Source organism: Schistocerca gregaria, chromosome 11 (assembly GCF_023897955.1).
Source record: "Schistocerca gregaria isolate iqSchGreg1 chromosome 11, iqSchGreg1.2, whole genome shotgun sequence".
Classification (NCBI taxonomy): Eukaryota; Metazoa; Arthropoda; class Insecta; order Orthoptera; family Acrididae; genus Schistocerca; species Schistocerca gregaria.
Genome location: NC_064930.1, coordinates 25,566,130 through 25,592,488, shown reverse-complemented (window position 1 = coordinate 25,592,488; position 26,359 = coordinate 25,566,130). Strand labels below are relative to the sequence as shown.

The 26,359-nt window shown below is 39.6% G+C and overlaps 1 protein-coding gene and 1 pseudogene across 7 annotated transcripts in view; one reads left to right on the top strand and one right to left on the bottom strand.

Annotated features, from left to right (window-relative positions):
• Window positions 1-26,359, top strand: part of LOC126295198 (uncharacterized) — a 289,435-nt gene that overhangs the window by 240,570 nt on the left and 22,506 nt on the right. For 5 of the 7 annotated variants that reach the window (XR_007552409.1, XR_007552414.1, XR_007552413.1 and 2 more), the window contains one exon: window positions 13,081-13,187. The gene's annotated coding sequence lies outside the window, so the exon portion shown is untranslated. Of the gene's footprint in view, window positions 1-13,080; window positions 13,188-13,717; window positions 13,762-25,116; window positions 25,254-26,359 lie in introns of those variants that run through there. The other 2 variants (XR_007552408.1, XR_007552411.1) reach the window with 2 other exon arrangements.
• On the bottom strand, window positions 140-258 carry LOC126295581 (5S ribosomal RNA; annotated as a pseudogene).

Genomic DNA, 26,359 nt, shown 5'->3' with positions numbered 1-26,359 from the left:
CATCACTGGACACGAATATGGAGGGGCATGTGGTCAGCACACCACTCTCCCGGCCGTATGTCAGTTTCTGAGACGGAGCCGCTATTTCTCAATCAAGTAGCTCCTCAGTTTGCCTCATAGGGGCTGAGTGCACCCCGTTTGCCAACAGCACTTTGCATACCAGATGGTCACCCATCCAAGTGCTAGCCCAGCCCAACAGTGCTTCACTTTGGTGATCTGACGGGGAACCGGTGTTACCATTGCGGCAAGGCCGTTGGTGGATTATGCTGAATAGGACAGATAAAATTCCATGTAGTGTGATGTGAGACATGTACTATGAGAAGCTTCATTTTTGACATAATATTAAAATTGGGGTTAAAAATAAAATGTAGTTTAAGTGTTCTCCAGAATTAAAACATATGCTCTATGTGCAAGTAAATTTCTAACACAGAAACAGTAGCACAGCATTAGTTGCAAAACTCAGCATTGTGTAAATTCCATTTAATGATATGTACAACTGCACAGGCAGTTGACTGAGTAGGAGAAAAAGTGAGAGAGAGTATTATGTACAGGTGGACGCAACATCTCAGACATCTTACTGTCAGGTAGCGATCCCTATTGTAATGGTACACATGGGTATACAATGAACAAACTGAATAAAGAAGAAATGCAAAAAGACAGAGCAAATATTGTATCTGACTGGATTGAGAACAATAACAGATCAAGATTCTTTAATGTCAAATGTTTAATCCTCAAAGACATCAAAGTGCTTGTGACAGAAGAATCTGATAAAATGTAATGATAATATGGTATGTTTCCAATTGAACCTGGGCTACAGATCAGTTGTTGCAATTTTTGGATTATAATTTATAATCATTCACAGTGAAGTTAGGATGCCCTTCTCAGATTCTTATATCTTTATGCCCTCTAGTATGTTTTAGTAGGAAGTGTCTGGGAAGACCATTGAGAATAGGTACACAAACATCAAGAATTTCAAACCATATATTAATTTCTAGTTTCGAAGCAGGTGCATGTAATTTTGTTGTTGTTGTTGTTGTTGTTGTTGTTGTTGTTTTAGCTAACATATCTAACTTTTGTAGATGTTGGTTTGAATTCCCCTTATGATACAAGATTTGTACCATACGGTGGGGGCTGAGTAAGGAGAGTGTGTCAGAGTAGTTAGGATTTGGACTCAGTATATTCATCAAATGGAACATGAGTGACACACTGATGCGATGACGAACTTCCCACCAAATGCCAGGACAGCCCACCACAGCCAATGTCATATGTATCAGAGTCTAAAAAATAGGACTGGATTGGGAAGGAGAAGTGCATGCCATCAAATCGGAGCTGGGAGTAGAGTGTGCATCGCTCCTGCAGTTCATCCTCTCCTCACATCCCCAGCACCATATGTGACACTTCTGTTTATCCTGTTGATTGCCACAGATGTCACTCATTGAAACATGGCCTTTCAGTGATCCTAACAAACTGTGTCTAGCCTAAAATACTGGCTGACTTTGACATTTAGGTTGTGAGAAATTGTACAGTGTCTGGACACTAATATTGAATGTGAAAAAATTTCAAGTTCTCTCTAAATTCCTCCCTGTGACTTCTGCTAATGGATAAAGATGACAAGCCCAAATGTCCAAAAGGAGAACCTCTATTACAACCTCTCATGAAGAAGCAGTCTTGGAGGACCGAAATCAATATTTTGACTTCCTTTCTTTTTTGCTTCCTGGAATGATGTGGCCACTGAGCATCAGAATAGATGATTTTGATCTGCTTACTGACTTTGTTAGTCAATCTGACTATAAGCAATAGACATTTTGGTCTGTCAGAATTTTACTTTCAAAGTCATAGAGCACTTCTTGCATTGCTCTCCATATGCTAATTTTCACATCATAGAAATTGTGTTCAGCTATGCTTTGCCATTGCTTAAATTGGTGATGTTTACTAATCGGATACTCTGATATTTTTATCCTGTTACTCCAGCTAAGTAAAAATATTTTCCTAGCATTCTAAACATTTCTTGAACACCTGTAGTCAGTGATACTATCACAGTCTTATGGTTCGTATGCACTCCTGTGTTAAAAATGGTTCTAAAATTCAGATCTGTTTCTTGCTAAGATGTCTAAGTCGTTGCCCTCGACCTTCCCCCCCCCCCCCCCCCCCCCTCCCTCCGGGGGCTTACAACTCATTTGTGAGTACATCCTTTGCTATCATGGGCTTCAGCCTTCACAGCATTACTTCCTTCCCCCTTTGCATGGTCCAAGCTTGTACTTCCACAGTCCCTTTCCATCCCTGGCTCTCCATTGGATGGTTTTCTTGGTGCAGACCCTTCTTGGACACTGCTTATAATTTTGGACTTGAGATTCCACTTCCAGCATTTTATAAAACTTTTAATTAAATAAATACATGGTCCCCATTGTTGGGTTCTACCTGCCAGCAACTTTCAAGATTCTCCAGAAGTGTGAATAATGCAGGGAAGGTCATCTAATGTGGTGTGTGTTCCACCTTTGTCCCTTTCTATCTTTGCACCCTTCTCTTTACTTAGATAATACTCCCAAAACTTAGCACATTAGCCATCCTGTGGTTGGGTGGTCATTAAATACCTTCATTGTGGTAGCCTCACTCATTAGCCATCCTGTGGTGGGGTGGTCATTAAATAAATACCTCCATGGTGGTAGCCCCATTGGGATCACAGTATTGGTGCCTGAGCTGAAAACTGATGTATGCCACGAGTGTGTTCCCATCATGACTGGGGCACAGGGACTCTTAGCAACAGATTACTGGCCAGGTAGTCATTGCTGAGGTTTGGTGGCACCATGGTGAAGCAGGTGAAATTTTCTCCTGCTGGTGGTCATATGACCCCAGCGCTCTTTATGGAAAGCAAGTCCTTGTTTAATGCAGAGAGATGTGACCCTAAAATGTTCCCATCCCTGGCTGCTCTGTAGGTGGATGTATTAAGTTGGGTGACTTATCAGTGACTGTCACTCCACACAATAGTCCAAATATTGTTCAGGTCATCATTTTTCACTGAGACCATCTCTTGCAATCTGGTGATTAGCTATGCACTGACTTAGAGCTGTGGAGTGTGCACTTTGTCTGTTGTGTCCATAGGGACCCAAAGGACAATAGGGTTGCTACCAGTGCCTTGAGGTTGGACTTTGAGAGCATTTCATTGCCTGCAAATGTCAAGGTAATGGTATACCAATACAATATGAAACCATCTGTTCCACACCTCCTCCCATGTGATGTTTTAAGTGTTTGAAATTGGAGAATGTCTTCATGTTGCAATCCTAGCCTCATCCATAGAGACTGTGGAAGACCATTGCATGTGAATGCTCTTTGTGCCCTTCCCCAATCTATGATATCTGTTGAAAGAACCATTCTCCCTGCTTGCCAGATTTCATCATTTTTCAGAAAGAGAAGAAAATATGCCTACCTCCATGAACCATGGACCTTGCCATTGTTGAGGAGGCTTGCGTGCCTCAGCGATACAGATGGCCGTACCGTAGATGCAATCAGAACGAAGGGGTAGCTGTTGAGAGGCCAGACAAACGTGTGGTTCCTGAAGAGGGGCAGCAGACTTTTCAGTAGTTTCAGGGGCAACAGTCTGGATGATTGACTGATCTGGCTCTGTAAAAATAACCAAAACGGCCTTGCTGTGCTGGTACTGCGAACGGCTGAAAGCAAGGGAAACTACAGCCATAATTTTTCCCAAGCGCATGCAGCTTTACTGTATGGTTAATTGATTATGGCGTCCTCTTGGGTAAAATATTCCAGAGGTAAAATAGTCCCCCATTCGGATCTCCGGGCGGGGACTACTCAAGAGGACGTCATTATCAGGAGAAAGAAAACTGGCGTTCGACGAATCGGAGCGTGGAATGTCAGATTCCTTAATTGGACAGGTAGGTCAGAAAATTTTAAAAGGGGAATGGATAGGTTGAAGTTAGATATAGTGAGAATTAAGGAAGTTCAGTGGCAGGAGGAACAAGACTTTTGGTCAGGTGAATACTGGGTTATAAATAAAAAATCTAATAGGGGTAATGCAGTAGTAGGTTTAATAATGAATAAAAAAATAGGAGTGTGGGTAAGCTACTACCAACAGCATAGTGAATGTATTATTGTGGCCAAGTTAGACACGAAGCCCACACCTACTACAGTAGTACAATTTTGTATGCTAACTAGCTCTGCAGATGATGATGAAATTGATGAAATGAATGATGAGATAAAAGAAATTATTCAGGTAGTGAAGGGAGACGAAAATTTAATAGTCATGGATAACTGGAATTCGAGAGTAGGAAAAGAGAGAGAAGGAAACATTGTGGGTGAATATGGATTGGGGGACAGAAATGAAAGAGGAAGCCGTCTGGTACAATTTTGTTCAGAGCATAACTTAATTATAGCTAACACTTGGTTCAAGAATCATAAAAGAAGGTTGTATACAAAGAAGAATCCTGGAGATACTAGAAGGTATCAGATATATTATATAATGGTAAGACAGAGATTTAGGAACCAGGTTTTAAATTGTAAGACATTTCCAGGGGCAGATGTGGACTCTGACTACAATCTATTTGTTATGAACTGTAGATTAAAACTGAAGAAACTGCAAAAAGGTGAAAATTTAAGGAGATGGGACCTGGATAAACTGACTAAACCAGAGGTTGTACAGAGCTTCAGGGAGAGCATAAGGAAACAATTGACAGGAATGGGGAAAGAAAGACAGTAGAAGAAGAATGGGTAGCTCTGAAGGATGAAGTAGTGAAGGCAGAAGATAGATAGATACTACCTACAGGAAAATTAAAGAGACCTTTGGAGAAAAGAGAGCCACTTGTATGAATATCAAGAGCTCAGATGGAAACCCAGTTCTGAGCAAAGAAGGGAAAGCACAAAGGTGGGAGGAGTATATACAGGGTCTATACAAGGGCGATAACTTGAGGACAATATTATGGAAATGGAAGAGGATGTAGATGAAGATTAAATAGGAGATACGATACTGAGTGAAGACTTTGACACAGCACTGAAAGACCTGGGTCGAAACAAGGCCCCAGGAGTAGACAACATTCCATTGGAACTACTGATGGCCTTGGGATAGCCAGTCCTGACAAAACTCTACCATCTGATGAGCAAGATGTATGAGACAGGCGAAATACCCTCAGACTTCAAGAAGAATATAATAATTCCAATCCCAAAGAAAGCAGGTGTTCACAGATGTGAAAATTACCAAACTATCAGATTAATAAGTCACAGCTGCAAAATACCAATGTGAATTCCTTACAGACGAATGGAAAAACTGGTAGAAGCCGACCTCGGCAAAGATCAGTTTGGATTCTGCAAAAATGTTGGAACACATGATGATATACGGACCCTACAACTTGTCTTAGAAAATAGATTAAGGAAAGGCAAACCTACAATGTTGACTAGAATACTCTCTTTCAAATTCTAAAGGTGGCAGGGGTAAAATACATGGAGCAAAAGGCTATTTACAATTTGTACAGAAACCAGATGGCAGTTGTAAGAGTCGAGGGACATGAAAGGGAAGCAGTGGTTGGGAAGGGAGTGAGACATGGTTGTGTAGCCTGTCCCCGATGTTACTAAATCTGTATATTGAGCAAGCAGTTGAAGGAAACAAAAGAAAAATTCGGAGTAGGTATTAAAATCCATGGAGAAGACATAAAAATGTTGAGGTTCACCGATGACATTGTAATTCTGTCAGTGACAGCAAAGGACTTGGAAGAGCAGTTGAACAGAGTGGACAGTGTCTTGAAAGGAGGATATAAGATGAACATCAACAATAGCAAAACGAGGAGAATGGAATATAGTCAATTTAAGTCGGGTGATGCTGAGGGAATTAGATTAGGAAATAAGACACTTAAAGTAGTAAAGGAGTTTTGCTATTTGGGGAGCAAAATAACTGATGATGGCCAAAGTACGAGAGGATGTAAAATGTATTCTGGCAATGGCAAGGAAAGCGTTTCTGAAGAAGAGTAATTTGTTAACATTGAGTATAGATTTAAGTGTCAGGAAGTCGTTTCTGAAAGTATTTGTCTGGAGTGCAGCCATGTATGGAAGTGAAACATGTACGATAAATAGTTTGGACAAGAAGAGAATAGAAGCTTTTGAAATGTGGTGTTACAGAAGAATGCTGAAGATTAGATGGGTAGATCACGTAACTAATGAGGAGGTATTGAATAGAAATGGGGAGAAGAGGAGTTTGTGGCACAACTTGACTAGAAGTAGGGATCGGTTGGTAGGACATGTTCTGAGGCATCAAGGGCTCAGCAATTTAGTATTGGAGGGCTATGTGGAGGGTAAATATCGTAGAGGGAGACCAAGAGATGAATACACCAAGCAGATTCAGAAGGATTTAGGTTGCAGTAAGTACTGGGAGATGAAGGAGCTTGCACAGGATAGAGTAGCATGGAGAGCTGCATCAAACTAGTCTCAGGACTGAAGACATCAACAACAACAACAACAACAACAATAAAATATGAGAACGTAAGACTCTGGATGAATTAACTTATCAAGAGGCCAAGAAGTGTGACTGACAGCACCCAGCATGTACAACAGTGTCACATGCCACAGCTAAGATGACATTGCCCCCTTTGTAAATGATCCTTCCACCCCTTACAACCCACACAGTGGGTTCTCAGAGCTGTTTGACCATGCCTGGCCTCCTGATGGTTGGGGGCTCTCCTCTTGGTGCTTCCCCAACATCTGCATTGGGATCATTGGCTTCCCACCCACCGGGGTCATTGGTCCCCACTTCCCAGCCAGAGACAAATCACCTTCCTGTGGCTTCTCTCGCCAGAAAGTAGTCCCTTAGAATATTTTCTTTCAAGGCTTCTGCTAGTCAACAACTGGACATCAGGCAATGACTGGAGGATCCACAGGCTGCTGTTTACGATCATCATCATCATCAGTGTCTGAAACTGATTCAGAGAAGCTCTCTGTCATCCAAATCCTGTAAGCAGAGAAACGATAAGGAGTCCTCCAAGAAGAAGGAGTTTCTATAGGCCTCCCATGCCACCAGATGCTGCCTGTTCTACTCCTGGAACTGAGGCAGAGATTATGACAGCCGCTGATGCCCTGGCTTGCACCTCACAATGGAACCCAGAATCTGTGTGTGTTGCTGCCATAACCCCTCAACCAGTGGCAGCAGGTGACCCTAGGGCATAACCCGCTGCCTGGATCCCTTCATGGCCTCGCAGTGCATCGACAACATTACTCTGTAGTGGAATTGCAGCAGATTTTTTTTGACCATGTGGCTGAGCTACATCTTTTAAGTAGTTCCCCCTGTTTCTGCATTTGAAAGCGAGAATGCTGGAAACAATGTGTGTCAACCATCAAACCATGTATCTCTCCTTCACAGGGTTAGGCAAAGATCATACATTTCTATAGATACGAGACACCTGCAGGAGTACTTGCTATTACCTTGAATGGCACTGTCTTCACTGACCCCGACCCAGTCATCAAACGTTTCATTCGTTCTTCTCTGCCCCAGAAAATTATCAGCCTGCCTTTCATGTCATAAGACAACAGGTGGAGCGAAAGCATCATCTTTTACTACACGCCACTTGTAGCCATTCAGTGTGTGGTAATTAATCAGTGTCCGAGCCCACTGCTGCAATACATTTCCGGGGCTGGACCACATTCACAACCAAATAATCAAGCACCTATCAGTGAATTGTCAGCATCATATCCTTCCATCCTTAACTGCATCTGGAATGAGGGCAAGTTCCCATTAAATTTGGCAAAAAAGCATCATCGTCACAGTACTGAAACTGGCTGAGCACCCTATAGGGATGTATAGTTATCACCCAAATAGTCTCACCATTGTTCTCTGTAAGTTTCTTGAACCCACGGTGAGCCAGCAACTATGATGTCTTCTTGAGTCTCAGTCTTCTGGATCTATCCCTGGTGGTTTCTGCCAAGGCCATTCCACTAATGATAACATGGTTTACCTGGTATCTGACAGCTGAACAGCTTTTGCCTTCTTTGACCTGCAAAGGCTTGTGACACCACATCCTTGCTGTTGTACACAAGTGGGGTCTCTGGTGTCTGCTCCCAATTTTTATCCAGAACTTCTTGTTGAACAGTACTTTCCAGGTTTGAGTTGGTGCTTCCCACAGTACCCACCATATCCAAGAGAATAGGGTTCTGCAGTCCTCTGAATTGAGTGTCCCTCTCTTTCTTGTGGCCATCAGTGGTCTAGCAGCAGCTATGGTGTTCTAAGTATCACTGACAACTTTTGCTTCTATTATTGATCCTTTAGTGTGGGTATCACTGAATGTTAATGGAAAGGGAGCATATGAAAGCCGCAGTCATGAGCTGTCACCCATGGATTTTGATTTTCAGCTGTCAAGACTCTTAATCTCCCTGTCGCTACCTCTGATGTTAGGGAGACAGTGCCTCAGCAACTGACTTAGTTTTACATCTTATTCATGAAGAGTTCTTTTACCTCTCTCTTTAAGGGAGGGCCATTGAGGGTTTGACAGAACACACTGTTGCCTCTTCTGCCCAGATTGGTCTGTAGCTTTCTGGGCTTTGTGGTCCACTCTGACCTTCATTCTTCCTGCTCTTATACTCTCCCTCCTCCCTGTCGCATGGTCTGTTCAACTTGTTCATTCTATATCTATATATGTGCTTCTCCTGCCCTGCCCATGTTGCTAGTCTTTCTTAGACAGTTTTGAGTGGGGTATCTGTGGTAAGTGGTGGAAGATGGTGGATGTATGTCCCCTCATTACATTCTGCTTTTGGGGGCTTCAGGCTGTTCCCTAGATGGGACACCTTGTGTGTCTTTTTTCTGATGTCCTCCTCCTACTGTTTTGTCATGGATCTAGCCTTTGTTGACCTTTGGTAGAACCTGGGGTTTTCTTCCCCTGGGTTTTGAGCAGTAGGTCATCTCTGATGTACATCCATGTAGCCCTTTGTGTTCCAGGAAAAGACACTGATTCATTTTTATTTATTTATTTATTTATTTATTTATTGTTCCGTGTGATCAAATTAAGGAATAGTCTCCATGGTCATGGAACGAGTCAATACATGAAATTATAACACAATAGTTAGGGAGATAAAATGAAATATAAGACATGTATTCAGGCGACAATTCGTAAGTTTGAATAAAGAAAATCAACAAAGTAACTCTGGAATTTGCTTAATTTTTCAGCTCTTGCAGGAGCTCCTCGACAGAATAGGAGGAGTGAGCCATGAGGAAACTCTTCAGTTTAGACTCAAAAATGTTTGTGCTACTGCTAAGATTTTTGAGTTCTTGTGGTAGCTTATGGATGCAGCAGAATAGTGCACTCCTTTCAGCACAAGAGTCAAGGAAGTGCATTCCACATGCAGATTTGATTTCTGCCTAGTATTAACTGAGTGAAAGCTGCTAACTCTTGGGAATGAGCTAATATTGCTAACAACAAATGACATTAAAGAAAATATATACTGTGAGGGCAATGTCAGAATTCCCAGACTATTGAATAGGGGTCGACAAGAGGTTCTCGAACTTACACCACACATAGCTCGAACAGCCTGTTTTTGAGCCAAAAATACCCTTTTTAAATCAGAATTACCCTAAAAAATAATGCCATATGACATAAGCGTATGAAAATATGCGAAGTAGACTAGTTTTCATGTTGAACTGTCACTTATTTCAGATACTGTTCTAATGGTAAATAAAGCAACATTTAGTTTTTGACAAAAATAGGTAAACAAAAAAAAAACAACATGTTACCATCCATAATATTGTGTAGGAAAACAGTTGGCATTCAAAACAACTTCGTGTAATCTCGAAACGGCTAAATACATGTCCTGAATTATTTTCTAGGGATTCTTACACCATTCTTCCTGCAAAATAATGACAATTTTAGGTGATGATGATGTTGGTGGATGGTGATCACACATCCTTCTCTCCAAAGTAGACCTCAAAGATTCTATAATATTGAAATATGGTGTCTGTGGTGGCTAGGGGAGACGCAACAGTTCATTCTGGTAATCACAAAAACAGTCTAGGACAATGAAAGCTGTGTGAACAGGAGCCCTGTCTTCTTGAAACACAGTATCACCACTGGAAGTGGAACATTGTATCGGGATGGATATGATTAGCCGAAATGGTCACATAATTCTTCGCAGTAATGTGACACTATAGAGTAACCATATTGCCCCTGGAATGCTGTTTATGGGTGACAAAATCATCACAGAGTTTTCAGAATCATTATATTTTTTCACATCTGTTATGTCATCATCATCATCATCATTTATGACTGATTATGCCTTTCAGCGTTCAGCCTGGAGCATAGTCCTCCTTATAAAATTCCTCTACGATCCCCTATTCAGTTCTAACATTGGTGCCTCTTCTTATGTTAAGCCTATTACTTCAAAATCATTCTTAACTGAAACCAGGTACCTTCTCCTTGGTCTACTCGGACTGCACCTACCCTCTACTGCTGAACCCATGAGTTTCTTGGGTAACCTTGTTTCTCCCATGCGTGAAACATGACCCCGCCATCTAAGCCTGTTCGCCCTGACTGCTACATCTATAGAGTTCATCCCCAGTTTTTCTTTGATTTCCTCATTGTGGACACCCTCCTGCCATTGTTCCCATCTACTAGTACCTGCAATCATTCTAGGTACTTTCATATCCATAACCTCAACCTTATTGATAAGGTAACCTGAATCCACCCAGATTTCGCTTCCATACAACAAAGTTGGTCGAAAAATTGAACGGTGCACAGATAACTTAGTCTTGGTACCGACTTCCTTCTTGCAGAAGAGAGTAAATCGTAGCTGAGCGCTTACTGCGTTAGCTTTGCTGCACCTCGCTTCCAATTCTTTCGTGAGAATATGCATCCTAAATACTTGAAACTGCCCACCTGTTCTAACTTTGTTGCTCCTATTTGGCACTCAATCCGTTTATATCTCTTTCCCACTGACATTACTTTCGTTTTGGAGGCGCTAATCTTCATACCATACTCCTTACATTTCTGATCTAGCTCTGAAATATTACTTTGCAAACTTTCAATCGACTCTGCCATCACAACTAAGTCCTCTGCATATGCAAGACTGCTTATTTTGTGTTCACATATCTGAATCTCACCCCGCCAGTGTATTGTTTTCAACATATGATCCATAAATAATAAGAACAACAGTGGAGACAGGTTGCAGTCTTCTCTTACCCCTGAAACTACTCTGAACCATGAACTCAATTTACCGTCAACTATAACTGCTGCCTGACTATCCATGTAAAGACTTTTAATTGCTTGCGAAAGATTGCCTCCTATTCCATAATCTCGTAGAACAGACAATAACTTCCTCCTAGGAACCCAGTCATATGACTTTTCTAGATCTAAAAGCATAGATACAATGCCCTGTTCCACTCATAACACTTCTACATTATTTGCGTAAGCTAAAGATCTGGTCCTGACAACCTCTAAGAAGCCTAAACTCCCACTGATTTTCATCCAATTGGTCCTCAACTAATACGTGAGATTATTTTACCCACAACGCTGATTAAAGAGATACCTCTGTAGCTGTTACAATCTTTTCTGTTTCCATGTTTAAAGATTGCTGTGATTACTGCTTTTGTCCAGTCTGATGGAACCTGTCCCAACTTCCAGGCCATTTCAATTATCCTGTGTAGCCATTTAAGACCTGACATTCCACTGTATTTGATGAGTTCCGACTTAATTTCATCTACCTCCACCCCTTTATTGCACTGCAATCTATTGACCATTTTCTCCACTTCCTCAAATGTGATCCTAATTCCATCATAATTCCTATCCCAGTGTACTTCGAAATCTGAAACATTACTAATTGTATTTTGACCTACATTGAGCAACTCTTCAAAATATTGCCTTCATCTGTCCAAGGCATCAACAGGATTCACCAGCAGTTTTCCTGACCTGTCCAAAATACTTGTCATGTCCTTCTTACCTCCCTTTTGAAGACTCCTAATTACACTCCAGAATGGTTATCCAGCAGCTTGACCCAAAGTCTCCAATCTGTTTCCGAAGTCTTCCCAAAATTTCTTCTTGGATGCTGTAATTACCTGTTTGGCTTTGTTTCTTTTTTCAACATAACTTTCTCTGTCTACCTGAGTTCTAGTATGTAGCCATTATTGATACGCCTTCTTTTCCCTTTTACGGGCTGCCTTGACAGTGTCATTCCACCAAGCTGTTTGCTTCATCCTACCTTTACACATTACTGTTCCAAGACATTCTTTATCCACTTCTAGTACTGTGTCCTTGTACCTTGTCCATTCCTATTCCAATGACTGTAATTGACTACATTCAACTAACTGGTACCTTTCTGAGATCACTGTTATGTACTTGTGCCTGATTTCCTTATCCTGAAGTTTCTCCACTCTTATCCTCCTACATATGGACCTGACCTCGTGCACTTTCGGCCCCACAATAGCAATTTCACTGCAGATTAAATAGTGATCAGTGTCATCAAAGAATTCCCTGAATACACGTGTGTCTGTCACAGCCTTCATGAATTCCTGATCTGTTATTATATCTAGTATTTGAATTTATTTCTACTTTTTTTTTCTTTTGTATTTTGAAACCACATTTATTTCATTTAATTATCCTGTGAAGTTTGCTTGTTTCTTTTTAACTGGAAAATATTTATATGTTGAAGATTAACCAACAATTATTCTTAGCAATATTTAATTGTATGTTTTCTGTAAAATACATTTGGGTTTTGATTATTTTTTTCTTTGTAATGACTTCTCAAAACTGCTATAATATTACCATACAAACTATTTAGACAAATGAGATTTGCTGTCTTTGTTTTCAAAAGTCTCCATTCTGTTTGTGGGGATGGATGTGGGAAGCCATAACCATGCCTTACATCCAGGTTTAATGATGTGAAATTTCGTATTGTGAAATGTGCATGGTAAAATCAGATGGTATCAAGGAAGTCAAGAGTTTGTATTACATTGGTGAGACTAGTTAATCTTAAGAGTTTTTAATTGTAAAATAATCATTTTTGACCATTGCAATGTATTATGTGCCATATTATTGCCCAAACTGAATTCAAGAATATACTATGATCATCTAATATTAACAGGTTAATGTGACCATCTAATGTTGACAGGTTAATGTTCCTTTCATAAACATACCAAGACCAGGACCTCTGAAGGAATCAACCTCCAAATTTTACAGGACAGTGGGGTGAGCCATCAATTTCTATGAGAAATTAAGGTGAGTGTATTTTATTGACTGGCAGTTACCACTACAATCAACTTAGTATCAATGCGTCTACAATTCCATTTTCCTGCTTTAAAAATTGTACATTTTAGTTGATGCTGACAGAAATTTTGAAACTTGATTATTTAATTATCATCATGGTTATTGAACTGAGGGACAGCGTTGTTAGACAGTATAAATCTTCAATACAGTGCCTCTTGAAACACCAAATACATCAGTCACCTTGGTTATGGAAGCACTCATCATACAAGCACCAACAATGTGCCCATGTTTGAGTTCACTTAGTTCCCATATGATGCACTCTCAATTACAAAGAACATTGTTTAGACCACAACTGTAACTTACAGGGTATTGAGGACATTGCACAGGTGTCACATTCTTGGTCAAATAGAACAGTGCAACCTGCAGGCTGGACTAGTATCGGCATGTGTGTTCAAACATGCTTTTATTTTTATTTTTTTTAGATGCAAAGTCGCAAGTTCGAGTACATTTAGTCCGTCACTTTTTTTTCACCTTTTTGGCAGTGTGATAAAGGTATCAATTTGATGGAACCACAAAGAAATTTGCTTCACCTTCGACACCAACAGGGATAGTAACACTTTCCATGAAAGAGCACTGCAATCATCCACAACCAGCTACCACCACTTGCCACCTGATACTGGCTGCTATTGGATCAGGTGAATATGGCATGGTGAATATTGGACATTTGTGCTTTCACATTGGTAAGAATCAAATTGTTTCTTATTGTGGTTTGAGGTTCCATGAAAAATAACCAAGTGCACAGTGCATACATTACTGCTTGTGTATTTATCAATTGTCATTTTCTTTTGAAGTTTTAGTAGCTCTCTTGCAGTTATGAATTGTATTTTTCATTCTTGAATCTTATTAACATTGTATATATTTTATGAAATAAGGGTTGCAAATGGATAAAGGTGTAAATTTGTGAGATATTGTAAGATCGTTTGGCATGAATGATTTTCCACTTACAAAAAGTCTCAGTAATTAACTAATGTGAAAAATTGCTACTGTTTAACTTCAACATAACATTTGCATTTAATAGGCAACATTCAGCCATTGAGTGTATGAGTATTGTATATTTTAATTCAAAGCAACAAAAATCAAAGGGATGACTGTTACTGCCTTTTCTGTATGAATATCATCATTTTGCTCATTGTTCATTCCTATGCACTACTGTTATTGGTGAGGAGTTAACATAGAGGCAACATAACTCCTTGCCTCTGAGTTAACTTCTTAAGAGGAAATTAATGACTAAGCTCTAACAATAGACATCTCCTTGAACAAAGGGCAGTGTGAACAGATAATATTTGGCATCTGGTGGTAGAAGGAGGTTGCTGTGCACTATATACTTCTCCCAAGGTCTTGTCAATTGATACTAGACATGGGATCTTCCTACCATGACATAGTAGTGTGTCAGACAGGCTACAGTGCAAACTCTTCTTTGCAAATTGTTTCATTTGAAGGGTACATTGACCAGTTCATAAAGAAGACATTAGTAATTTTCCCATTTCTTCCACAGCTTGTTAAGTGAGAAGTTTGCTTAACTCATATCTCATTTCTTCTCTGTTAGCCACAGATTCTATCACATATTCAGTGAACAGTGAATTTTGGAATGGCTAGTGGGAATATCAAAACTTCATTAAAAAATACTTTCAACATAAAAGGATAACACTTTTTTTTAAATTTCTCTCAATCTCAAAAATAGAAAAATGAATATGTATAATAAGAAACTATTTGAGAGCCAGTCTGACAGCGATATTTGCATCAAAGATCATGGGTACTAATGATTGCACCATTATAATTCAGAACACCATTTATATACAATATTAATTTTAGTATGAGAGCATACATAAACATATCATGAGGCGAGTTCAAATATAAATTCTCTTTTCTGGGAAATTACAAACCATACACAGCAAACATGTATTGTCTGTCAAAACATTATACAGAGACTGCATTTGTTAAAAAATGTTTCCTCTGGTTATTTTAATGTTCAGTTCACTTTTAAGACACGTTTGACAATGACATGTTACCTACCTGAAAGTTTCTTCTAGACTGAGCTATGAACCCTGCTATTTGTTTCATGCATGCCTGTTCAGGGTGCCTGTGTGATTGGTTATTTCGTCTGCCAATAATTTACAACATTAAACTAATGATTAAAGCTTAATTAAATGTTTCAGCTAAAGTTATTGAAATTGTGGTTAGAAACCATCAGTGTGGATAAGGTGTCCAGTATTGTTGACCCTGTACAAACATTAAAACAGTAAATAATAGATAGTGAAAGTTAGGCCTAGTAGGTGAATCCCTACTCACTCTAAACTCCTCAGCATGACATAGCACATACTCACTCTACCATTCCCATGTTTCATGACCATCTGTCACTTACGTGGTATTACGAGGTGCATTTAAGTTCTAAGGCCTCTGATTTTTTTTTCTCCGGACTGGAAAGAGATAGAAACATGTGCATTGTTTTAAAATGAAGCCACGTTCATTGTCAATACGTCCCAGAGATGGCAGCACCGTACTGCAGATGGAATGTTACCGCCAGTGGCGAGAATGAGAACTGTGTTAAATACTTAAAATGGCGACGTTTTCCTTGCTTGAACAGCGTGCAATCATTCGTTTTCTGAATTTGTGTCGTGTGAAACCAATTGAAATTCATCGACAGTTGAAGGAGACATGTGGTGATGGAGTTTTGGATGTGTCGAAAGTGCATTTGTGGGTGCGACAGTTTAATGAAGGCAGAACATCGTGTGGCAACAAACCAAAACAACCTCATGCTCGCACAAGCCAGTCTAACAACATGATCGAGAAAGTGGAGAGAATTGTTTTGGGGGATCGCCGAATGACTGTTGAACAGATCGCCTCCAGAGTTGGCATTTCTGTGGGCTCTGTGCACACAATCCTGCATGACGACCTGAAAATGCGAAAAGTGTCATCCAGGTGGGTGCCACGAATGCTGATGGATGACCACATGGCTGCCCGTGTGGCCTGTTGCCAAGCAATGTTGACGCACAATGATAGCATGAATGGGAATTTCTTTTCGTCGGTTGTGACAATGGATGAGACGTGGATGCCATTTTTCAATCCAGAAACAAAGCGCCAGTCAGCTCAGTGGAAGCACACAGATTCACCACCACCAAAAAAATTTTGGGTAACCGCCAGTGCTGAAAAAATGATGGTGTCCATGTTCTGGGACAGCGAGGGTGTAATCCTTACCCATTGCGTTCCAAAAGGCACAACGGTAACAGGTGCATCCTACGAAGATGTTTTGAAGAACAAATTCCTTCCTGCACTGCAACAAAAACGTTCGGGAAGGGCTGCGCGTGTGCTGTTTCACCAAGACAATGCACCCACACATCGAGCTAACGTTACGCAACAGTTTCTTCGTGATAACAACTTTGAAGTGATTCCTCATGATCCCTACTCACCTGACCTGACTCCTAGTGACTTTTGACTTTTTCCAACAATGAAAGACACTCTCCGTGGCCGCACATTCACCAGCCATGCTGCTATTGCCTCAGTGATTTTCCAGTGGTCAAAACAGACTCCTAAAGAAGCCTTCACCACTGCCATGGAATCATGGCGTCAGCATTGTGAAAAATGTGTACGTCTGCAGGGCGATTACGCCGAGAAGTAACACCAGTTTCATCAATTTCGGGTGAGTAGTTAATTAGAAAAAAAATCGGAAGACTTAGAACTTGAATGCACCTTGTACAGTCTGCTGATCTTCCCTATTGCATGAAAAAAATGATAAAACGTAGGCTGAAATATGACACAAGTGCCACATGATGACGTTCAAACAAAAATGCATGATTACTCACCCCTTTGATTTTTATTATTTTGAAGTAGACTATGCAGTACTCACATACCCAACTTCCGGACCTTGCATATTGAATGCAAATGTCACAGGATGGTGAAATTATCACAGTGTATCATATATGTCAATTATTGAGACTTCTTGTATGTGGAAAATTGTTCATGCCAGAACGATCACTCCTGAAACAATAAAATCCTTTTGTGTTGTGACTTTTGTCTTTCACTTACTTCAAGCTTCTTCCAGTGCTTTCATCCCTGTACTAAAAACAAAGGAAACAATTTTTTTTGTAAATGATAGTCCTTTTTTTCAGTTGTCTCTAAATAACATTCATAAGATTTAAAAACATATAGTTCAGTTCATAACAACAAAATAAATACTAGAACTGCAAATAAGAAAATGACAGTTGGTAAATACACTCACATTAACCTACACGTTCTATAACTGTACACTGTTCACTCAATTTAGTGAAGTTATTTTGTCGGAAAATCAGACTACAATTTTATGCTTATTAATGTGAGTGTTGAAACATGCCCAAGAGGTATCATGCTGCATTCACCTGGTTTGATAGGAGCTGAGGTCAGGCTGCCAGTGGCCGGTGGCTGGCTGCCAGTGGCCACTGTAGGAAAATTGAAACTCTTTGAGCATAAACTGTTCTATCGTAACATTCTTTCATGGAAGGTGTTGCTATTATTGATAGCTTAGAAGGCGAAATAAATCATTTTTGATAGTCCATGAGACTGATATATTTAGCAGACTTACAAAATGTAGTTAAAAAATAAAGAAATGAGTGAACTTTGAACACGCAGTTTTGCATCTACACTGTGCAACATGTACCATTTGACCATGCTCAGTTATATTGGAAGAGAAGACTTCCTTGAGACACTTCTGCATTGCACAATGTTGCAGAACACTGGACTTCTGAGTAGTGGCCAGTTTTTGTGCTGCTAAGTGCACCTACTGTACGATGTATACTTTTTCTGAAGAAACTTCATGATACTGATTTTTACACCAAGCTATTACTCCATTATGTTATATTACAACGCTAGTTACAAATTTTTGTTGAACTTGAGCTATTGTTCAATTGGCCATTCTTTGCCGATTGTGCCATTTACAAATCAGTTTCAGATCTTTTGTTTGAAACTACAAAACTACTTGTATCCAGATTATTGAAAATATTTGTAATTTGGTGGCACCAGTTATTGCTTAAGTATCATTGTTTGTGATCCTAGTCTCTGTGTGAACATCCTCAGACATCAGATTCGCTCAAGGTCTATCTGCAGCTTTAAACCGTGTGATGGGCAGGTAAGAAATAGCTACCTTAGTTGCCATAGAATCATAGAACTTCCTGATCCAGACCTAGCAGTTAGCTCAAGAACAGAGGTCCATATTCACTTGCAGAAAGAGTGCTGCAAACAGTTTCAAGTAAAACACCATAAACAAGTCTTTTCAATTAAAATATTTCTCTCTTTCTCCTAAAATAACTGAGTATAAACTCTGGGTGCAAATTACAGGCATAATTTCATCTGACATTGGATGCAGTCTACAACTTGCTCATTGCTGAGTCCTCAATTCATTAATTTCATAATGTTAAATGTGTGGTATCAACAGCATCTCTGTCAACCTCCTTTGAACCCCACCCCCTCTCCTCGCCCAGTGTGCTATGCACCACTCACAAATACGCAAGAGACAGGACAGGACTTTTAATCTCTTGCCAGAGCAGCTGGGCAAGACCACCGTTACACTGCAAATTGTCCCTGATGAGGGGCACCCTGTATACAGACCACCAGAGGATGCAAATCCATGACCTCACCATCCGAGACTCTGGCTGGTGCATCCTTTTAAGCAACCACAGTTCAGAGCTCTGCCATCAGATCAAGTGCATCTGTAGACATATGAACATTAGTATGGAAGACAGCTGTGAGGAACATAGTATTGAATTAACACTGCTAAGCATGATTAATATTCAGAGACGTTTATATGTAAATCAGCATTACGACTATATTGTTACTATCAAGAACATTACTCTAGTTGTATATAACTCAGCTCCACAGAAGAACCTACAGCTTTTGAAGTTATGTCTAACTGAGTAATTAAGTGTATGTAGTGTAAACAAACTTATTAATGTGTTACATTTCTGTAGACGTCTACATGTATTTATCGGCCACCTCATTACTGATACAACAAAATGAATCCCTCAAGCATTACACATTCATTGTCTTCGTTTATTTCCATTACTACCATTTTATGACAACTAATTTATTTTACGAGCTGAGGTTCACTCCAGAGAGCACAATGTACTTTATGGTAAGAGTGATGGTACGTTATATAGGGTTCTCCCATCCAGCAACAAACTGCTACCCATTCTAATTCACCAACCATGTGATTAATAGACCAAATGGCCTCATTTCTTTACTCCTGTATTGTGTAGTCTTGGGGTCTTAGAACAAATTCTAATACATTGAAAGTAGAATTTATTTTCATTTTATGTGAACCATGATTAGTTGATATTACTGTGCTCTTGACTGACTTGCTTTAATGTAGAACTGACACTCTAGTTCATTCCAGAGATTTTAAAAAATCCAGGTCAGGGTCTTAATGAGGTCATTGTTGGTTGGTTGGTTGGTTGGTTAATTTGAGGGAGGGGACCAAACAGCGAGGTCATCAGTCCCATCAGATTAGGGAACTATGGGGAAAGAAGTCAGCCATGCCTTTTCAGAGGAACTACCCCAGCATTTGCCTAAAGTAATTTAGGTAAAACATAGAAAACCTAAATCTGGACAGCTGGACGTGGGTTTGAACTGTCATCCTCGTGAATGCCAGTCCAGTGTGCTAACTACTGCGACATCTTGCTTGGTCAGGTCAGAGTAGCAACTCATTCTCATTTCTTCAAGCAAAATTCCAAACTACTCATCCAGTGTGGGAAATGTTTTTAAAAAGATTTTTGAAAATAGCAGATATCATGTTCCTCTGGAGGCAAAGATCTTAGATGAAGGCTATCAGCTACTTTATAGTAGTGCAAGACCAGAATCAAGAAATGGAGTTGGAGTTATTTTGCACAGAGAGCTTCAAGAAGAGGTATGTGAAGTCAGCAGAGTAAATGATATGTATGTTAAGACGATGTTTGGCAGAGAAATGGTAACAGTGCTGATAGCCTGTGCACCCCAAACGGGATGTTTGGAGGACGAGAAGGAAAAATTCTGGAGTGATTTGGATAGAGTAATGGTAGGAATACCAGAGAATGAAAGAGTGATAGTCGGAGGGGATCTAAATGGTCATGTTGACAGAAGGAAAGATGGGGAAGAGTGGTGGCATGAAGGATGGGGGTATGGCGAGAGAACTGAGGAAGGAAAATAGATGGTGGAGTTTGCAGTGACTTTTGATCTAGGGATTACGAATACCTACTTCCAAAGAAAAAGAGAAAAACTAATAACATACAGGAGTGGTGAAAATAAAAGCCAAATTGATTAATATTATGTAGAAGGAAAAATAGTAGGATGTGTGAAATACTAAGGTCATATACAGTGAAAGAATAGCAACACAACATAAGTTGATTGTAGTGGTTTGTGAGATGGAAGTATGTAAAAGACAGAGGCATATAAATTAATGTGAAAGGAAAATTAAGTGATTGAAATTAAAGGATAAAAATTTGAGAGAGGAGTTTAGTGAAAAAGTACTGGGAAAGGTAAAATTGGCAGAGAGTGTGCAGGAGTGGTGGAAAATAAATAGTGCTGTTATAAGGAAGACTGGGGAGGAAGTGTTTGGATTAACATCTGGGAGAGGAGTGTCAAAACATAAGGAAGCATTGTGGTGGAATGAAGAGGTGCAGAAGGTTGTGAAGTAAAAGAAAGACACTAAGAGGAAGTGGGATATGTTCAGAAGTGCTGAGAATGGGCAAGCATACAAAAGTGCAAAGAAGGAGGCAAAATGAGCCTTGGCTAAAGCTAAAGCTGAATCACTAAGGGAGGCATACGAACAACTACAGAAAAATCAGGATATGAGACAACAGATAGGCAAACCAAGAGATAAACCTGCTAAGGATCTAACAGCTATAAAACAAATGAATGATGAAACAGGAAAAATTCTGCATGACCATGGAAAAATAATCCAAAGGTGATTGAATTATTTTGAGAAATTACTGAATGAAGAAAATGTAAGAGTGAAAACTGAGGAAGGAGGGGCAAACGAAGGATTAACGATGGATATAAGTAGAGATGGAGTCGAACTGGCAGTTGAAAAGATGAAAAATGGGAAGACAGTTGGCCCAAGCCGGCCGCAGTGGTCTCGCGGTTCTAGGCATGCAGTCCGGAACCGTGCGACTGCTACGGTCGCAGGTTCAAATCCTACCTCGCGTATGGATGTGTGTGATGTCCTTAGGCTAGTTAGGTTTAAGTAGTTCTAAGTTCCAGGGGACTGATGACCACAGCAGTTGAGTCCCATAGTGCTCAGAGCCATTTGAACCATTTTGAACGATTTAGTTCCAGGGGACTGATGACCACAGCAGTTGAGTCCCATAGTGCTCAGAGCCATTTGAACCATTTTGAACGATTTAGTTGGCCCAATCCAGATCCCCGTTGAGGTATGGAAGTGTCTCAGTAAAAAGGGAATTGAGCTCCTTTAGGGATTTAATGAAGAAGATTTGGCGACAGGAGGAGATGCCAGACGAGTGGAGAACTAGTGTACTGATCCCAATATTTAAGTGTAAAGGTGATGTGCAGGCCTGCAGTAACCATAGAGGTATTAAACTGATGGCACACACAATGAAAATTTTTGAAAGAGTTATAGAAGCAAGTTTACACAAGGTGACTGTGGTGTGTGAAGAACAGTTTGGGTTCATGCCTGGAAAAGGAACAACTGATGCAATACATGCTTTAAAGTGGATAGTGGAGAGACACAGTGAGGTACAAGCCGATCTACATATTGCTTTCATTGATTTGGAGAAAGCATATGACAAGAGTTCCAAGGGAAGAAATATGGAGGAGTGTGAGAGAGCAGTGCATGCCAGAGAAGTATGTGAGGTTAGTGAAGGAAATGCACAAAGGAGCAATGACACAGGTGACAAGTAGTGTGGCCATGACAAAGGAGTTTGCAGTAAAAGTAGGATTTATCAAGCTTCTGCGCTTAGTCCCTACCTCTTTGACCTGATTATAGATGTGCTGGTGAAAGATGTGAAGAAGGAAGCACCGTGGAATATGATTTTTTGCGGATGTAGTGGTTCTTTGTGAGCAGAGCATCGACAGACTTGAGGAAAAGCTGGAGGATTGGAGGAAGGCACTAGAAGAAAGAGGGATGAAAATTAGCTGGACAAAGTCAGAATATTTAGCACTGAAGGATGTGCAGGTGAGATCTTGCAAGATCCAGGACGGTGAGCTGAAATTGGTCTGCAAATTTAAATACCCGTGGTCGTACATACTGAGGAAAGGAGTACTGGAAAGTGAGATACAACACCCAATAAATTGCAGCTGGAACAACTGGAGGGAAATAAGTGGAGTGTTGTGTGACAAGAAGGTGAGCATTGGGTTGAAAGGGAAAGTGTACAAGTCAGTGGTAAGGCCTGCTATGATATACGGGGCAGAGACAAGGCCAATCACAGTAGGAAGATGGAAGTAATGGAAGTGAGGATGCTGAGGTGGATGTGTGGGGTAACAAGGAAGGAAAGGATTAGAATTGAATTTGTTGCAGGAGCTGTGAAAGTGAGACCCATGGGGAAAAAGATACAAGAGAGCAGACTAAGGTGGTATGGACACTTACAGAGAAAAGGGGAAGAGTATATTGGAAACAGAGTTGAAAATATAAAGATAGAAAGAGAAAGACTGAAGATGAGGTGGAAGGATAAGATATTTGGGGACCTAAAGGAGAAAGGATGGAAGAAGGAAGAGGCAATGGATAGAGTACTATGGAGGAGAAGTATCCAGAAGAGCAACACCGACCCTCCAATTTCTCATTCTGATAAAAATCATATCTATGATGTTGACTCATACTGTCTGTAGCTACATGCTTGTCATTCCATATTGTAAGGATACACAGAAAATTTTCAATGTGGTGTTAAGAGACTTAGCCATGATGTGTACCTTCGCACTTAAGATTCATTTATGAACGAATGACAGTCAACTCATATATGAAATAGAGGTGCTGTCCAAGTTACTTTCAGTTTTGGTAAATGTAACAACTTGCATAAAAACATGAATAGAAAAAAAGAAAAATTTTCCATGATGTATAAAAAATGAAAGTTTGATAGCGTGTGTGAGAACATACACTGAAAAGATAGAGGTCTTCAAGAACCACTTACAGTCAGTTAAGAAAATGTGTTTTTATCTAGTCTCAAAATGTACATGATGCCCAGTCCTAGAACAATTATCTCATTCAGATTTCTTATTAAAATATTTTGTCTAATTCAGTAAATGTCAACAGACAGAAGAATATTATGTGGCTAAAACTTGACTTAGATTCTGTCTTGTATGACAGTTTACTAATTCAAATTTCAGCTTTAATGGCACAAAGGAACGTTATACTTAAAGAGAAGGTAGTCCATAGAGGACTGACCTTTTTATACTGAACATACATATTTGTGGCCTGTCTTCAGCCCTAGAACATTTGTTAGTACAGAAACCCAGGTGATCAAAACAAAGTTTCTTGATATCACTTTTAAATGTCATAAATTGTTGTACGTTATCACATATTGGCTTCTGTCTCAGGTTATTCAGCTGACATTTGTCTGATGATTTTTCTGACATTTTGCCACCAATGGAGCCTGAAGCTTTGACAATGCCAGACACTTGTGCTGGCAAAACATCAGAAAAATTGTCAGACGAACATTGGCCGAAGAACCTGAGGCAGAAGCCAATAGGCAGATTGTCAACAAGTGGCCATGAAAGCCTTAACAATTTTGTATACATTATCTCCATTAGACACACTGCATAAGCAGCTTGCTTCATTCTTCACTTTGGATTTACAGGTTTCATCTCACTAAGTCTGTGCCTCTGCAAATCTGAATGGAGACAACACTGAAATACATCAGTTAACAACATGCTAGTGATCTAAACTTCTGACATCACATACTCGTTTTCTGCAGCGTAGTACAGGATAAGATCGAACTACTCCAGCACTCTCATTTCCTTGCTGATATTCTCATACGTATAAAATTATTACAGTAGATTCGTAGAAATCTGTGCAACTACACGAATATTACCAGTTTTGCAACAATGATGCTATTGCTCTCAGTATTGATCTGCAATTTTCTTCTTGCCCTCATCATCGCTGCTGAGATGAACTGCAGACACTGCTTGTTTGGAGCTGCAGCTAGTGGTCACGATATTTATGACACTGTACAAGCTGCACAGGTGGTTACTAATAGTGAATATCTTGGGGAGCTCAGCCAACAGTGCTAGAGTTTGTCGTTGCTGAAGCTAGATTTCCCAAGCTAGATGCTAGATGTGTTATGAAACTATTACAGGAAGCCCTGTGCTTGTTTAACCATACTCCTGAGATGTGCTGATGGGACATAATGTGTTTCAGAATGTGAAGATATTTGGTACACTGCCTAAATTGGTGGGTGGGCAGGATACCTATAAAGGAAAAATTAGCAAGATGAGCTGTAAGTGGATGAGAAGAATTAGATTTTAAGTAGAACACTACTTAATGAGCAATATTAGCAAGCATTATCTGGAGAGTGTAATCCCACTCAGTTTTTGCCACTTGAACTTCTGATTGACTCATGTCATACTGTTTTCTTCAATTTCATTTATAACTTCTTTTTACTTGATTTGTGAAATCCCCCTCTCTCTATGATGTGTATTTGGATTTACAAAATATTTTTGACATTTCATTCCATAAATCTGGAACTGCATAAGAAGTCAATTTGACACCACTGTAATTTCTCTTCTAAATATATGTATATAGTCCAACAATGAAGCAGCAACAATTAGTGGTGATACAGAGTTGTTGTTCCTCATAAGTACACTTTGCCTCATGCACATTCCAGTCTGCCATAGTTTATATCACCTCACATAATATTCTTTGTCCATAAAAGATGTTTTAGAATTTTCTGATGAAAGTGTGGACTTTCTGATGAAATGTTATGTCTCTTAGGAAATTCCAACATTAAATCAGAAATTGACTATTCTGATGAAGTTGAGGCTTATGTAACAGAGACAAGTGAAGATGAAGACGTTTTGAACAATGAGGAATTAGTGGAAGAGGATTCATATGCTGTGAATGTTCTAAAGGTGAGAGTAGGTCCTACTACTTACGTTTCCCAACAGTAGATGACTCTGTTGTCAGTGCTGTTCATCTTATTTTTGACATAGCAATGATATGCTCAAGGAAGAATACATAGAACATAATGCTCAAAAAGTACTAATTTTACCATGTCACTGGAGGGACAGGAAAAACTGATGGCCCTCATATACCCTTGGGGTGTCAATTGTCCAAAAGGTATGTCTGCAGAGATCATTGCTTGCATTCCTGGAGGTCTAATTTCATCAAGGACAGATTTCAGGAGCTTTTTCGATTTCTTGGTTCAATGAAAAATTAGTCTAAGAACCTAAGTACATGTGTCTTCAAAGTCAGAAGGATATTTAATAGTTTAAAGTATCCTACATTATACTGACATTTATAGGTAAAACAAGTCTGACCAAATTAATAGTGATACAGTAATCACTGAAAGTGCTATGATGAAAATGTTAACATCATCCACATTCAGCTGTTATCTTTGCAAAGTGAAAATAATTACGCTTCAGGGACAGTAACAGCATGTGTTATTTCCAAAGCTTTCTCTTTCAGGCCTGATTTTTTCATCCTTTTTTTTAATATGTTATAGCAACACACCAGCTTTTCCTGATAATGATCTTTGGGAACAACTTAACCCTTTGATGGGCACATTTTCTGTAGTAACTGAGTGATGTTAATTCTTTTGGTATGATACTAGAATTGTAATCAATTAACTATATCTATTTTTTGATAATTTTATTTTTGTGATTTAGGAACAAGAACTGTGGTGGTATATGTACTACCCAGAGCACCTTCATGAGCTGTTGAATTATGGCATTAATTGGATTTTCCACTTCCCCTTTGTGAGCTTTTATGTGCTGCCATTACACATAAAAATACTACAAACAGCATCTTGCAGTTTTATTTTACCTTATTTCAAAAATATTTACTTCTTATGTTTCCAAGTGGTTTGTATTCAACATTAATAATGTAGTTCCTGTAAACAAGTCACATTTCTGCACAAAACAAATGTTGAAATTTACTGATTTGTTGCATGCTGTAGGTGAAAAATAGATGTGAAACTTACCCTATAATTGAAATAAATAGCTATAGCTCTGTCATA